Source organism: Portunus trituberculatus, chromosome 21 (assembly GCF_017591435.1).
Source record: "Portunus trituberculatus isolate SZX2019 chromosome 21, ASM1759143v1, whole genome shotgun sequence".
Taxonomy (NCBI): domain Eukaryota; kingdom Metazoa; phylum Arthropoda; class Malacostraca; order Decapoda; family Portunidae; genus Portunus; species Portunus trituberculatus.
This window is the reverse complement of record NC_059275.1, coordinates 19092232-19109732: the sequence shown is the minus strand read 5'-3', so window position 1 is coordinate 19109732 and position 17501 is coordinate 19092232. Positions and strand designations below refer to the sequence as shown.

The following is a 17501-nucleotide window of genomic DNA, read 5'->3' as shown; positions in this document are numbered from 1 at the left end:
ATCGAGGTAATAATTCTTCTCAACTTACTAAACTAATAAATTTTTCCTTTCCTCGTGTCGCTGAGAGAGAAAGAAAGAAGAAAAGAAACAATACTAAAGGTTCGCTTTCAAAAAATTGTACAGAAAACGAGGATGTGAGTTTAGTCACATAAAAAAATTGTTTCCTTACTCAATAATCATCCAGTCGTGTTCACATTCATATTATTTTCCTTCTGGCATTTATATCCAAACTCTTTCCCACACACTATATTATCATTATATTTTCACTTTCCAATTATTTTTCCTGTTCTTTTTCTTTTTCCTCTTTTAACGAGTGTCATGCATTTCTACGACTTCCTATTTTCCTTTTCTCTCTCTCTCCCTTAGTTACTCCTGGGCTTCTCTCCCTTTCCCTTATTATCAGTTCACCTTCCATTTCCTTCCTTCCTTTCTCGCCTCCATTCCATCCTCCCTTCTCACTTTCCTTCCCAGCTATCTGTAGTTCCTTCCCCTTTTCCCCTTCCTCCCTCCCGTCCTCCCTTCCTCCCTCTGTCCCGCGTCATGCACACACACACACACACACACACACACACACACACACACACACACACACACACACACACACACACACACACACACACACACACACACACACACACGGAACAAAGGTGTCAGGTAAATTACTGTAATACAACAATCAATATGGTACGCCTCACCTGCCACTGCTGCCACTGTAACCTGGATTACCTCTGCTACTGCTTTTGATGTTGTTGTTGCTGCTCCTGCCGCTTCTGCTGTTGCTGTTGCTACTATTGCTACTGTTGCTACTGTTAATGCTACTGCTACTGTTACTGTTATCGCTATTGCTACTGCTACTGCTACTGCTACTACTAGTACTACTAACTACCACTACTACTACTACTACTACTACTACTACTGCTACTGCTACTACTACTACTACTACTACTACTACTACTACTGCTACTACTACTACTGCTACTTTTGTTATTGCTGCTACTACTACTTTTGTTAACTTGAGCAAATAATAATTCTTTTCAGACAATGTATGAACACACACACACACACACACACACACACACACACACACACACACACACACACACACACACACACACACACACACACACACTGACATTTGAGCTGAACCAACACTACTCGTATGAATAATAAAACACGATATGCAATAACCACAGAAAAAATAAATAACCAAATGACATGAACTATACAAACAGCGTATTATAATCGTGCACTCACTAAAACTTACTAGAAAAAAGAGAAAAAAACTGTCCACAATGACGCACACGAGATGTTGATGTGTGGAATCGAAACTTTGGTGCTTCAGTGTTTAGAAGTGAAGGTGACGAAGCGTGCGAGTGAAGAATGAGGCGTTAACGGGAGAAGGAGAGAGAAGATCATGTTATAAGAGAAGAGTGAAAGAAGAAGAGCAGTGTTTGGATAGAGCGATGGAGTTAGATAAGTCAAAGTGATGTCGGAAGGAAGAGAAAGAGGTAAGAATCAGAGTGAGGAGGTGGAGATGGAGTGAGGAGATAAAGTTTAGCATGTAGAAAGAATGAGGATGAAAGAGGAGAGAATGAGGGTGAGGGGAAAATAGATAAGCATTATACTAAGTAAGGGAGTTAAGAATCAGGAGAAGGGAGAGAGAATGATGGAGAGAAAGTGAGAATCATGGTGGAGAGAGTAAGAGTGGGAAGAAACAGGTGGGAATCAGGGAGGCAAGAGTGAGAGAGGCAGGGTCGTGAGGAAGACAGAGTAAAGGATGGAGGAGGAGGAGGAGGAGATGGTGGTGGTGGTGGTGGCGGAGGCGGCGGTAAAAACGATAATTACGGTAGCTTAAAATAGTGACTGCCGGGGACAAAATGGCGGCGCCTCGAGATGGCAGACAGACCATTAATATTCAAGGTCGTTCTCATCCCCGATCTTGGTGACGACAATGGTGGTGGTGGTGGTGGTGGTGGTGGTTGTGGTTCATGTTAAGATCTATTACTGTGTGGTGGTGATGGCGGTGGTGAAGGAATATTGTGATGTATAAATGTTATCTTTTATTTTATTTTCATCTTATGTATTGGTGAGTCAGGGCTCGTGTGTGTGTGTGTGTGTGTGTGTGTGTGTGTGTGTGTGTGTGTGTGTGTGTGTGTGTGTGTGTGTGTGTGTGTGTGTATGCGTGTGTGTCTGTGTGTTTGTGTGCGTGTGTGTGGCTGTGGCTGTTTATACCAGCACATCACACACACACACACACACACACACACACACACACACACACACACACACTGCAATAGCCTCGCAAACCGCTGCATAAGAAGGAAAGAAGGAAGGAGGAAAGAAGATAATACCAAAATAACCAATAATAATGAGCCGCAACACCCGCCAGTTCCCGTCCGTCTCTCTCAGCCCGGCGGCGGCGCATCTTTTCCTGTGAGACGAGAAGACTTACCTTGTGACTCCAATCGGCCTTTGCTGTGAGCGAGATGTGTGCTTTTCTTGACTTTCTGCGAGTGATTTTGTGTGTGATTATGAGCTGCGTTGCCATAATACGATTACAATGCGCGTTTTCAACCTGCGATTACTGGCGTGTTCTTCATTTAACTCAATACTGGGATACATTTTTACCCTGAGATTTGTGTACGATTAGACCATTTTAGTAAGGGTTCATAGAGGTCAGAAGATTAATGGCCACAGTCTTCACGATTTTAATCCCACACCTAAGTTTCTGAAGCTGTGTAAAATCACCAAATAATAAGCATAATGAATATGGAAACGCGTCCTGGTATTGAAGAGGTTAAAATCACGATGTTTGTTCATGAAGTGTGACTATGAGGTATGTTGTGCAGGTTTTATCAAGGTGTATGTTGTGTTAGGGAGGTTTTGAGGCGTCTTATCTTAGTGGCATTATAAGGCGTGTTCTGAAGTGTTTCTATGCTTTATATTCATTACTTAAAACTCATTCTATTTCAGTTCAGGGATTTTTAGTATTATTTTGAATTTTGAATAAGGATACATTTATGAAAACCTGAGTGTCCCTCTCCCTGCGCTTTGAAAATACCACTTATGAATACTTTATATAAATTACGCTACATTACTTTTAGCACGCTTTATTGCTAAAATCATACATTTCCATGCGAGTTTTCGAGATTCCAGTGGTAGTTTGATAATTATTCTGCATCATTAATGAGGAAAAATAACTTAGTGATTAAAATTATGCATCTGAAGAAGTGTTTTGGAGATCCAAGTGTTAGTTTAAAATTATCCAACTCTATTGGTAGTTACGGATCATTTGCAAGTGTGTTCGCGTGATTCTAGTGGTAATTTGATGATTATTTTACGCCATTAACCATTTCAGTACTGAGACGCATTCTTACCTTGATTTTTGAGTAAGATTAGACGATTTCATTTGCCTTAGGAAGGATCTATGGAGTTCATATGATTAATGGCTCGAGTCTTTAATATTTTAATCGCAATATAAGTTTCTAAAGCTGTATAAAATCGCCAAAAGAGTAATCAGAATATATATGAAAACGCATCCTGGTACTGAAGGTGTTAATGAGGGGAAGCAACCACGAGAACACTGCTAATCGTCTCCGTGGTCCTTGAAGCAGTCTGGGTGAGGGAACAAAGGGACTGACAACGCGGCCATGAGTCTCTGGTCTGATGTGGCGTGTCGAATCTTTGCCTTTGAGGGACGAACGCTGTCTTGTCTGAACTCTTGAGACGAATACATTTTTTCCTGCTTTTCGTGACTGACGACTTCTTGTGGATGAGTGGCAATATTTTCCTCGTTATCTAAGTGTATTGTTATTCTATATTCTCCTTTTTTTTTTACATTTTTTTGTGATAGATGAAGAAACTTAACTTGAGTTTTTTGTGGATCTTTAATTAATTTTTCTATTTATTTGTACATTTATATATTTATTTATATTTCTTTGGTCATCAGTGAAGTGCATTATGATTTTTTTTCATCCTTCTAGCAAGAGTCATGTTTCTGTCACGCTTTGAGTTCCTGTCGACGGAAAAAAATATTGAAATGAATGTATTTTTATCGCCGTCAGAGAATAGTATTTATAATTTCCCACTGCAGGTTTCATGGGCGAGTAAAAGGAAAAATAAACATCAGCCTTTGTGATATCAGACAGACAAAACATTTTCCTTCCACTCAACCCTCAAACTGTATGGAACTGTATATGAGTTCTTACGTAAGGTTCTTAAAAAAAAAAAAGCTAAACAATTTTCCGAAGCGAATAAATTATCGAAATACAAAACGTCACACATTTCCGGAGACTGACGGAGAAGAGTTAATGAAGAACCCTAGACTAGAAAACACCAATATGAGATTCTAAATAAACACTAAATTCTTTCCTCGGTTCTTGAGTAAATGAATGACTTCTTAAATATAATACGTGGCTCATACTTTTCCTGACGCGGACGTAAGGAGGTTAGTGAGAGAATATAGACTTGAGAACAACATGATTCTGACGACGCCGACGACAGGAGGAGTCAGCGGGCGTGACACCATTACTGGGCGCTGCGGGGGCCCGGCGCAGGATGTAAAATGCACGGTTCAATTTCCTGTAATTTATAATCATCTTCCCGTGTGTCGATTAGAGAGAGAGAGAGAGAGAGAGAGAGAGAGAGAGAGAGAGAGAGAGAGAGAGAGAGAGAGAGAGAGGAAGAGAGATAGGGGGTTAGAGAGTGCAGTAGCGTTTTAACATACGTATTTGTTTATGTAAAGAAAGAAATACAGAAGGGAAGCGAAAATGAAAATGAAAATAAAGTAGAAAAAATGATAAAGATGATAAAGATAATGAACAAAGACAGACATACATGACAGTAATGGATAGTGTGTGTGTGTGTGTGTGTGTGTTGGCTGGCACGCGGGTGGAAGTGGTAGCGTTAGCCTTCGTCGTAAGTTTGCTGGCGTGGCGATTGGCGCTGGTTGTAAGTGACATAAAGTGACATATGGAAGCAGGTGACAGGCGGCGGTAAATCATCCACCTCCTCCTCCTCCTCCTCGGCTGGTGCAGGTGTGGCAGCTTTTGATTCTGTTCTCCTCGCCACGCTCAGTTTTGTGTGCAGTGTTTGTTTGAAGGAATATATGTGCTTTATGATATTTTGTGTCTAGCGGTTTTTTCTATGTGTGTGTGTGTGTGTGTGTGTGTGTGTGTGTGTGTGTGTGTGTGTGTGTGTGTGTGTGGTGTTAGTTCATCACAGTGCTAATAAAACTATATTGTCATACACAAACACAAAAATTATGTATATACGTAAATACTTTCACTGTATATTAGGCGTACCGATGTTGAAAGAGTAGGTAGCATATCACCTTTTTAATTTTCACGGCTGTTTTTTACCTTTACTTTTAATTTAAGATATTCATAAACCTAACCTTTTAAAATCTGTAATTTTTGCTGAGTTTACTATATAATTATTTTCCGAGGTTTCATAACAAATTTTCCCTCACACATTCTCTCATCCTACGAAGCCTTTCATTCTGTGGCCACGGGAGCGGTGACGAGCCTTCCCCTCCCACCGTCCTCACGACCACCACCACCACCACCACCACCACCACCTGTCTTGCCCCGCATTTCAACCGCCGCCGCCCGTCACTGACTTGCTAACAAAACACGGTGATGCCATTTTGAATATTGGATCGGCGACGCCCGTGTTGCCGCGTCGGGCCATCACGGGGGCGGAAAAGGAGGCTGCCTTGTCGGGAGAGACGATTGTGGCGGCGGCGAGTGATGTTACGGGGCGTTACGACGGTGGTGGTGACGGGCGGGGGAGGCGATGTGGCGGGAGGGACGCCATCAGGTGCCGGGGACGGGCCATCAGGGCGGCACATAGGGCTCGCTGAGTGGCCTCTGACGGCGACTCTTTGTGAAGTGGCGTGACTTGAGCACATGTTGGGCGACGCTTTGTCCCTCCTCACCTCGCCCGTCAGGAGACACTGGCCCGCTGCCTGCTGGGACTTAGCTAGGCCTGGTATGGCTGTCTGCTCGCATCACCTGCTGGTTTGGCGTCCCACCTGTTCTATTATCGTTCATTGAAAAGCGTCCTTCTCCTCCTCCTCCTCTTCTTGTCAGTGTTTCCTGGCCCACACCGCGGCCTTAACCCTTTTATCACGCTTCGTGTTGGCATCAGAGACTCTAATGATAAGATTGTTTCTCAAGGTAAATTTAATCCTCGGAGAAATTTTTATGTTCTTGAATTACGTGTATCGTTTGTTTTTGGGTCGCGTCGGTCAGTCAGCGTGGCGTGAACTTAAAAGGTGTTGCTTTCGGACCAGTACTCGCGCCGCTCGTGGACACATTTCACTGCTGGGCGGGATGCGAGGGGTTCGTGATTCCTCGCACACTAGTTTTTTGCCATCGAAGATTGCATTGCATTGTTGGGTTTTATTCCTTTTCCATAATTTTACATTTATTTTCCCGTGTTTCGTGTCTAATGCTAGTCTCGTTCATTTACTTTCTTTTGAACTTTGGCCCCTCGCTTACCTCACACCCTCTCCTGCTGCTCCTTCTCTCTCTTTCTCTCTCTCTCTCTCTCTCTCTCTCTCTCTCTCTCTCTCTCTCTCTCTCTCTCTCTCTCTCTCTCTCTCTCTCTCTCTCTCTCTCTCTCTCTCTCTCTCTCTCTCTCTCTCTCTCTCCGTCGCTGCCAAATATATTTGGCCGAGATAATCTGGCCGTAGGTCACCCTCCCGCGACTTTTGGGGGTGTTTAAGGTAATTTGGCCCCATTATAATTTGTCATTTCCGACCTCCATTTTGTGAGTCGACCATGAAGGGTAACATATGCTCCCTGCCGGACATGGGCGGCAGGGAAGGGAGCGGGACGGCGGCCGGTACGGAGGGGGATCAGAAAATAGCGTTAACTTTTTCTGCGTTTAAGGCGGCGGTCAGCGTTGAGGGGTAAGGTGTAAGTGCCGCCGCTCACACTTGATACACCTGAGGAGAAGGGCGTGATGGGGCGGCTGGCAGGGAGTGGCGTCCTCAGCCCCCAGGCTCTGTGTAGTCTTGATGGATGCGCCGCGAGTGTGGGCCGCCTGTTACCCCATCGCGGTTCACCTGCAGCTTGGTGTCTGTTTTGGGGGCGAGACTCGCAGGGAGTGAAGAGCTTGCTCCACCATGCACGGCAAGTGTCGTCTGGTGGTCGGCAGCGACGCTGTTCACTGCGTGGCCACGCCAGCGAGGGGAGCACCCCGATGGACTGATGGAGGGAGGCGAAGGTCAGCGGGAGAAGGCGGAGCAGCGGGAATCGAGGGTTGCGTGTCGACGGCGGTGAGGCAGGACACCCATGATCCCCTCTCTTACCACCGCCGCCGCCGCCGCCGCCGCCGCCGCAGCCGCCGCAGCCGCCGCTGCCGCTACTTTGGTGGCTGACGAACTTAAGGCTGTTGGATCCTGAGCGAGGTATTACACTGCGCCGCCCACCGCCCGCCTCGCCCCTCGCACTCAAACAAACCTTAATGCAGCAATTTTATTGTTTAATAACGCCTGTGAGAGTGCCGTGCAGGGCCGGGTGGGGTTGCTGTTTATTAATTTCATTGGCGAGAAGAGGGGACGCCTTGGCCAGGGGCTGCTTTAATTGGTTATTAGCCAGACCTCTAGTCCTGTGCTTGTCCTTGTAGCCGCAGATTATCCCGAGAGAATCGTCGCAATACATTATCATTATCTTGAGCTTCTTTGTGGCCGCGAGACTCCTGGACTGCTGGACTGCCGGACTGCTGGACTGCTGGGTCAGCCCGAGGAACAACCAGCCGCCAGCGTCGTCCTGCGCGACCCAGAGTTGAGCTGAGTGACAGTAAGACAACTTTAGTGGGCCTCAGTGTCTCTGCCCCGCCGCCGATCTGCCCCTGAATCATCCTGGGGCGCTGCCGGGTGCCCTGAGTGGTCTCCTGGAGCGGCTGATTGGCCGCGCACCGCTGGGAGAGTACCGGACGTGGCACGCCGCCTGTCTCTCCCACACGTCACGAGGGGCTGTAAAATATCCCGAGTTATGTGACTACCGGCACGCCTCCTCGGGCCCGCTGGAGGCGCCGGCCATGTACGGCGGGTTAAGGTCGCCCATTGTTTGTCGGGCCGCATCGGTGTATGCACGATCCCGTATGTTCGTCTGTTAATGTCCGCGGCTGCCAGCTCCTGAAGGGGACGAGGAAGAGGCTGTATCTTATGTCATGGGTAATCTGTGTATACTATCGGCCAATGTATAGAGTTGTGCGGGGATGAAGAGGAAGGCTTTAGGCGCCCGCTGGCTTGATTTTAAGGAGACGTGAGGATGATCCGGCTGCTGGCTGTGTGTGTGTGTGTGTGTGTGTGTGTGTGTGTGTGTGTGTGTGTGTGTGTGTGTGTGTGTGCGCGTGCGTGCGTACGTACGTGCGTGCGTGCGTGCGTGCGTGTGTGCATGCCCAAATGGTGGGGTGCAGCAGGGTATGAGGGCGTGCGTGTGCCTGGAAGCATGACGGTATTGGTGTAATGTTAAATGTGAGGCTCCTTGTGTGTCGTGTAAACATCGGACACCAGGACACGGACTCCCTCGGTGGTCTGGCAACACTGCGCCCCTGAACGTGAGGTGAACCTCCTCTCCTCTGCACCTGACGCTCCACCTTTATTTTTTTAGGCGAGATTTATTGCCTGTACATATTTCATTAATTGCTTGGGTATAGCGTGAGAACACTCGCGGGGATGTAACATTTGCATCCTCGTGGAATACAGAAATTTTAATCACACCTTTCCTTCCTTATAAATTTTCCCCCAACAAAGCCGCGGGACAGCTAACAAGGCGGAATTCATGTACCCACATTTTTGTTTACTCCCTTAAATATTTCATTTTTTTAACCAATGAAATATTTATCATTATATTCGGATTAACAATCATTCCTTGGCTTTTTATCAAGGGAAGCAAAATTGGTAGAAGGAAGAGAAGAAGGGAGAAGTAGGAGAAGAAAGAGGAAGGAAAAGGAGGAAGAAAAAGTAGAAGAGGAAAGTGGTAGGGGGAGATGAAGGAAGAGGAGAAGGAAGTAGCAGAAGGGGAAAGAGGAAAGGGGGAGATGAAGGAAGAGAAGAGGAGGAAGGGAATAAAGGGGTAGTGGGAGGGAGAAAGGTATCCGGGGTGTCAGTAATGAGAGGGTCATTAAGCCTAGGAGTGAGCGCGAATGAAGCAACAAAACTGGAGCTGTGCAGGTAATTTAGAGCCACAGTATCTAACCTTCAGAATTAACGAGCTTGCTAACAAACTTCGTCAAGGAGTAAATTACTGGCAATATAAATAACGCGGGACTCAGTAAGTAAGTGGGCCAGCCGGAGTAAGGCGGCTCAACTCACCTGGGCCAGCGGGCGTCAAGCAGCAGCCGCCCCACCGCAGCCCAGCCACACAGTGAAATTACCCCTAGCGGAGAACTGTATCATTATCAACACCACCAGCTCCCCGACCCCCGCCGCCACCACCACCACCACCACCACCACCACCGGGCACGCACACCACATCTCTCGTTTTGACAATTAGTGAGTGTTCCCCTCCACTTCCCTTACTTTTAGCCTTAATCCTCCCTCTTCTCCAATTCCTCCTCCTCCTCCTCCTCCTCCTCCTCCTCCTCCTCCTCCTCCTCCTTTCGCTTCACTCCCTTCCTCCCGTAGCGCTCTGCCCCTCCCCCGTTTCCTCTCCGCCATTGACTACCCCCGTCCGCTGCCGCCTCCACCACCACCACCGCCACCACCACCGCTGAGGATCGCAGAAAACGTAAGTGACTGGCGTGGTGAGGAAGGCAAAAGTAAAAGTGGTGTGAGTGCGTGTTGGTGCCGCCTCAGTGATGTGTCTTGGTGCTTCTTTTCGTTCCTTTTTTGGGTTGAGCTTGAGGAAATGAACTATTACTGCTATCACTGTAAGTCGCCCTCCTCCTCCTACTCCTCCTCCTCCTGCTACTACTACTCCTTTCCCTTCTCTCTCTCTCTCTCTCTCTCTCTCTCTCTCTCTCTCTCTCTCTCTCTCTCTCTCTCTCTCTCTCTCTCTCTCTCTCTCTCTCTCTCTCCCCGAAGTGTCTCTCAGGTGTGTTGTTTATTTCATTGCCTCGCTCGCCTTGCTGCTCGTGTGGCCTTCGGTGATGCATCGTTTGCTGGAGACTGTCTGCCATGAGTGTGTTGAAGGGTTGGGTGCGGATGGGGGTAGAGGGTTGGTGGTAGAGGTAGGGTGTGCTCTCTGCCGCATCTTCTCTGTGTACGTGTAGTTGTAGGGGGAAGGGGAGGGGTTGCCAGGAAGGGTTAGTGGTGAAGGTTGTCCTAGATGATGGTGGTGGTGGTGGTGATGATGATGATGATAATCAGTGATGCACCCACCCCTGACCAATAACTATTTCTCTCTTTTCTCTCTGTCTTTTCTCTGCTTCATTCTCTCTCTCCATCTTTCTCTCTCTCTCTCTTTCTCTCCATTTTTCCGTCCGTCCGTCTCCCTCTCTTTTTGCTCCCGTTCAAGCAGCCGCGTCGGAATGTGGGTGAGTCCGGGTTTGCCTCCTCAACCCCCAACAAGAACTTGCCTCGCATCGCCTTGTCTTTCTGCGGCGAGTTCTTAGGGGTGGCTGAGACTGAGACTGAGACACCCTCCCTGCTCTGCTCCTTCTGTTGCGACGCTGCGGCCATTGGGGGTGTGTGGCGTCCGCGTGTGTCGAGTCTTCTGCCTTTGACGGGAGTGACTCGTTCCCGAAGCAACAAGATCGGAGGTACAAAGTGGTCCTTTTTTTTTCTTTTTTTCCTTCGAGTCACCAGTGAAATGTGTATGGGTGTTTAGTGTTGTAAGAGACTGTGGTTGCAATTTTATATATTCATTTATATTTTATTTTCTTGTTGAGTTCTTTGAAGAGTAAGTGTTGGTGTCGTTACTGGTTACTGGCATTTCCATGAGACGTACTGTGGTGGGTGGAACTGAGGAAATTCCAGTGCTCGGTGACTGTCATAGAGTAATGAGTCATGAAGGAGAGATGAACGGTGAGGCAAGCGAGTGATTGTTACTCTCAGGAGACGAAGGAGGGAAGCAGCATTTCCAGCCCTCCAGTGACGCCTCGGGACCACAAAGAAAAAAATGTTGATAATGAGAATATCGCAAGAATTTGAAAATCAGTGTGAATTACGACGAAAAACATGAGATTCCTCAAAATACTTCATAGATTCCTTTACTTTTGCAAATAATTCTTGGTATTTCTCAGACACTCGATGGAAAATAATCTGTATTGAAAAAGAAAAAAGGGAGATAAGGAATTGAATAGAATGAAATGCAATGAATGACAGTGAAGACGTTGGACGAAGATGTAAGAAATCAAGACACAATTTATGGTGATTTGTAAAAGTTTATTTTTCCACGATGTGTTGCTTTGACTGTTTATAATTCCAGGGTATTTCAAATACTAATAACAATAATTGACGATGATAACACTGCGCACATTATTATAATTTTGTTTATCTACTTGTTATTTTTGTTATTATGACACAATACACGAGATTCAGCTGATAAATTTGAATAATGAATCATTTCTTTCGTCAGGGGAGCACCAACACTGGACACGCGAGATTTTATCAGAGCATCAGAAACAGCATAATGATTTCCTCCTTGCAGTATCCATGTTCATTTCCACCACGACTTCCTCATCCTCCTCATCCTGTATCCTCAAAACTCACGCTCCTCCTGCTGGCACATTCACTTTAATTTATGAGTGTTGTCAGGTTGGACAGGCTGCTAACACTCCCGCTGCAAACACCAACATTTCCAGCGAGTCTCGGGTGAAGGGCGGCACAGGTGCGATTGTTGCGGTGACAGCCCGGCGAAATCCTAGGCGAGCACATTATGTCGGTATTACGAATGCGATGATAGTATTTATGTGCGCCTTGTGTCATGGAGGTGGAGACTGGCCCGCTGGTGGGACGAGTTAATGATTGCCTGTAGGTTACCTGTGTGTGTTATGAAGGTAAGCAGAGTGTGATTGTGATTGTGGTGACGATGGTGGTGTTTGTGGTGGTGGTGGTTGTGATGGTGGTGTTTGTTTGTGGTGGTGGTTGTGATGGTGGATATAACTGTATGGTGCATGGAAGGGCGCGTATTTTTGTTGTGTGAGAAACTGGCTAGGGGTAGTATTTATTATTATTTTTTCTATTATTATTTTTTTATTATTATTATTATTATTATTACTATTTTTATTTTTATTATTATTATTACTATTATTGTTATTGTTATTATTATTATTATTATTATCATTATTTTTATTATTATTATTATTAGTTTCATCACTATTCATTCATTCACTCATTCATTGTATCACGGCATTTTTCCCGTTAATGGCGAGGAATCCTTGTCAAACATAAAAGCATGCCGTAAAAATCTAATAACTTTCAGTAAAGTCTATTGAAAGTATATGAAATAAGGTGGTGGAATATTTAACAGTGTGATCTTCTGCCTTTCTATTTATTTCTATCTATTTGTTATTTTTTTTTCAATCAAGAAGAATAAACATTTGTTATGAATCTTATGTACCTTCACGAAAACTGACATAAATGTTACAAATCAAAATGGCTTCCGGGCATGCTATAGAATATCTTGTGTTCGTTATGTACTGTATTGCTAGAATTCACCAGAGATTTGTAAAAAGAAATGTTACATGATATTACCAATGCAATATTAGATAGAAAAATTAATAACGACAGATCTCGCTTGTTTGTGAGTACCAATGAAAAAGAAAAATGTCTGAAGCGTTTCGTTTGTTGATTGATTTTGGTAATTTTCTATTATCTATTCTTTAATTATTTATTTCTATTTCCGTTCCATTTTATTCTTTAATGTCACCACGCCGCCTCAAAGCAGTCATAGAGAAGTATATATATTTTGCTAGTACCGCTCCCAACATTACTACTACTACTACTACTACTACTACTACTACTACTACTACTACTACTACTATTACTGTAGCAGGAGGATTTCCCAGTGGTGTGAGAAGGCCTGGCGGTGGTGGCGGCGGCAGCGGCAGCGTGTGGCGTGAGGCGTGAGGGAGTCGGGGCGGCGGGAGGTGCCCAGGTTGCCCCACGGGGCCTTGACGCTGAAGAGTAGGGGGAGGGGTAATTATCTGTAATCACTTAGTGGTGGCGTGGTGGCGTGGGCGTGCCAGCTGCGTGGAGGCAGGGTCTGGGGGTAGAGAGGCGTGTGTCGCTCATAGACTGCTTGTAAAGTGTTCGTCGTGAAATAAGAGCGCGCGCTGTTTCCATTGATACTCAGGTGAACTATTTGTGTGGCGTGATTGACAGTAATACCTTCAAGAATATTTACAACTCGCCAGTGTATCATTACGACTCAACATTTTCAAAGCTTTGCTGTACAACCCATAATAACAAACACTAGACGCACGATTTCAATTTCACTTCATTTTGGAATTATGACTTGTGAAAAGAATATAAAAATCTTGCCCAAATGTTTTCTTCCGCATCAAAGCGTTAGTAAATTTCAAAATAACATAGTTTTACGTAAAAGTTCTTGATCAGTTTCCTTAATCTGAAAATTACTGATACATTAATATGAGACAGAGACAGACACAGTTGACATCATTCATAATGTTGACATAGTTTTCATGTATAGTATACATACTGTATGTATCCCACGTAGCAGGCTGTGGCGAAACACAAGTGGGCGTTTACTTCAGCTTACTCACGGGCGGCGCAGCGAGGCGGGCGCCGCGTTGGTGTTGGCCTGACTATCCTTTCCAGGTAATCAATGGTAGTTTTGTCACCAAAGATCATTACCATCAGATCCGTCTCCACACACCTGCCTGCGGCCCTTCCACACTTGCGGCGGCGGGTTCAGGGGTGTGGGTGTGGGTGGGGGTGTGTGCGCCCCACTCCACCTTGTACCTGCCGCGCCCCGCGTCCCTGCAATACTCGAATAGTAAAATGACGTGTAGCTGGACACGAACATACGAACCCTGCACAGTAGTCTGTGTGAAGGCGAGGGTGTGGGCGCCAGGGAGCCGAGATTCCACGAGGCCGAAGTATCCTGACAGCTCACCCTTCCCGCTATCGACAGGTGCCGCCATTAGACTGACGGGGCAGCAGCAGTGACAGGCGGGGCGGAGCGGCTGTCACTGCGCGGGTATATTTACAATATTTTCTGTCTTATTATTCATGTAGCTCATTTGATCCGGGCTGAGTAGTGAGTAGTGTGGGGCGAGCGGCAGTCACGTGGTGGCGGGGTCGATTCCCGCTCGATATGGGTTTGTTTTGGTTAAATAATCCACGTATGTACATTGCCGCACCACGCCCGCCTCCACGCCCGCCACGCCTGCTCAACATTCACCTCTCACCTCTCACACCTGCCCGTCCGCCTACCACATTACTCTTCGCCGCTGCTATGACTTTTTTTTTTTTATTCTGGCCCTTATTTCTGTACATTTATAGTCCTTTGATTTAATGTTTCATATATTTTCATTTCACATTCTCTCTCTCTCTCTCTCTCTCTCTCTCTCTCTCTCTCTCTCTCTCTCTCTCTCTCTCTCTCTCTCTCTCTCTCTCTCTCTCTCTCTCTCTCTCTCTCTCTCTCTCTCTCTCTCTCTCTCTCTCTCTCTCTCTCTCTCTCTCTCTCTCTCTCTCTCGTCCCTCTGGTCTCTCTCTTACCCAGTTCTACATAGTCCACATCAACACGGTCTATTTTTGGAGAGGTCAAGTTGTGTCTCATTGGTGCATTGGCGTCCTTCCCTCCAATGAGCAAACACGTCTCGTAAACCATGCTCGCTCTTCAATCTTTAACCTTAAGACGAACACCTGTGGAAAGCTAATACATGGGAACACACACACACACACACACACACACACACACACACACACACACACACACACACACACACACACACACACACACACACACACACACACACACACACACACACACTTACACACACATTAGAGCCACCAGAAGATTGATGAATAACACAGGAACACCACCCCTTCACCTCCAATACACACACACGCACACGCACACACATACAGGGAAGGGGTGACTCAAAAGAAGGAAGAAGTGGAAGTGCTGGTAGTGATGGTGGTAGTGGTGGTGGTGGTGGTGGTGGTATACAAAAAATGAACAGAACACAGAGGTCATAGGTAGCAGAAGGGGTCAGTGAGCAGGGCAGAAGAGCGCGTCAGGGGTCAGGAGGCAGGGCAGTAAGCTCAGGTAGGGGCGTGGAGGTGGTCAGGAGGCTGCAGTTGTCAGGAGGTTGTTTCAGATGCGTCAGAACTTCGTCAGGAGAGCAAAGAGGTACTTGTAGTGAAGGAGGGTGACTGATATAAATAGATTATTGAACGGAAACACAGAAAGAGGTTTAACTTTTTCGCTACCATGACACATTTTCCTATTTATCTGATTACTATTTAGAGATTTTATGCAGCTTCAGAAACTCATATAGGGGTCAGAATAGTGAAGATTGTGGCCATTAATCTCTTGACCTCCGTAGACCCTTTCAAATGTCAGTAGAATCATCTAATCATACCCAAACTGAAGGTAAAAATGCATTCCAGTACTGAAGAGGTTGAATAACAATGCAAAAGGGTAGGAGGAAACATAAGAACGTAATGGAAGCTGCGTAAAATCATCGGACCGACAAAAATATTGGAAGACGCTCAGCTGTACATACCAGAAAATTACAAGAAACTTAAGAACATCATAAAAGTAAGTTGCAAGAAACCATGAACTCTCCACATGGCAGTTCCTGTATGTGCTTTATAATACAAGAAGTTAGAATAAGATGTAGATGATGAAAGATAAAGATAATGAGAAGCGTAGATAGATATACAGAAAGATAGGAAGGACCGTAGATAATGGACAAGAAGATAGGGAAGGATTGAAATATTAATAGAAAATGTAGGATACTTGATAATGATACATGAAAATAAAAAAAATATAGATGAAAAGACAGAAAAGTAAGGAAAAGAGTAAATAAGAATAGATGATAATGCAGAAATTTAGGAAGACATGAAGGTACCAATAGAAAAAAAAAGAAGAGACTGCGATGTTAATAGAGGAAGGTAGTAAGAAAACCAGATAATGATACAAGAACACAGGCGATCTCTTGCTAGGAAGAAACGAAAAGGTGCAGTAATATAAGATATAGTGAGTCTTGTCAGTACTTCTTACAGTCAACGAGGCAGAGAGAACACAAAAGCTTCGGTCAAATGTTTCTTCCCGCATTAAAACGCTAATAAAGTTTCAAAACAACTTTATTTTCTTTTTTTACTCTTAGGTTTTAGGAATTCATGAGTCGTGAAGGAGTTAAGCTTTCATCTTTATGTGGTTGTTTCTATAAATCATGATGAGAAGCACAAAATGGAGACCGATATTATGAGTTGATATGTATTCAATGTAAAAAGTATGCTTACTACGTGCAGGTCTTCTCTATGACACGAAGACATGATGAAGGGGATGAAGAGAAGAGGAAGGAAGAGAAGCAAGAGAAGGAAGAGAAAGAAGAAGAGAATGATACGTGCAGGTCTTCTCTATGACATGAAGACATGATAAAGGGGATGAGGAGAAGGGGGAAGGAAGAGAAGGAAGAAAAGGAAGAAAGGAGTGAGGAGGATGGGGGAAAAGAGGAGGAGAAAGAGGAAGATGAAGCGAATGAAAAGCAGAAATGTTAGTAAAATTTTCAACAAGCGGCATAAAAAAAAACAAGAGATAACCTTTCCCCATAAATAAACCCCAAACGTACTGACAGTTTAAGTTCAAGACATCGAAGTAAATAACCAAATAAATCACCTTCATACACTCACCACTATTCTCACTCTTTTTTTTCCTTTTCCACGTACAAGACAATTACAAGACAGTGATGATGTGAGTGGCAAGGAAGAGGGAGTGTCTGGGCAGTCTAATGGTGGTAGTAGTGGTGGTGTCGTGCAGTGCGTGGTGTGTGACGGCGGTGAGAAGCAGCACAGGTGATGGAACAGTGGCTAGGTAGTCATCGTGATTATAGCGAGGGTGGACGCCGGGCTGGGGTTAATAAGACTGGGGTTGGAGAGGCCGTGTTGTGGAGGCCAGGCAGACGAGGCGGTAAGGGAAGGGGGAGGCAGGGAGCAAGTTGAAGGAGAGGCGGGAGGGGAAGGGGTGAATGGATCATGTTGTTGGGAGCTAAGGGAGAGATAGAGAGAAAGAGAGAAAGAGAGAGAGAGCAATCTAGTGGGTGAGAAGACAGTGGAGGAGGAGGACGAGAGGAGGACGAGTAGGGAGGAGGGGGAGAAAGAGACCATGCGTTGGGAGGTGACGGACGGGACGGGACGGGAGGGGTGTGAGGGGGCCGTGTAGCGTGGCTCGTCCTCATAACTCGGCACTGGCTTGGCGCTGCGGCTCTCATAACTCACTCCCTCCACTCCAGTCGTCGCGGCGGCCAGGTGCAGCCCGAGCAGCCGCGTCTTCACACCCGAGAGGGACCTGTCGGGCCGGGGGTCTGGGGAGGGTGGGGGTGAAAATTAGAAGGAAAAGGATAGTGGC

At 45.7% G+C, this 17501-nt stretch overlaps 1 protein-coding gene across 1 annotated transcript in view; it reads left to right on the top strand.

The window, feature by feature from the left end:
- Positions 1-10586: 10586 nt before the first annotated feature.
- LOC123507147 (homeobox protein Meis1-like) overlaps positions 10587-17501 on the top strand; it is a 518053-nt gene continuing 511138 nt past the window's right edge. Inside the window, exon 1 of the mRNA XM_045259776.1 lies at positions 10587-10716. The gene's annotated coding sequence lies outside the window, so the exon portion shown is untranslated. The remainder of the gene's footprint in view (positions 10717-17501) is intronic.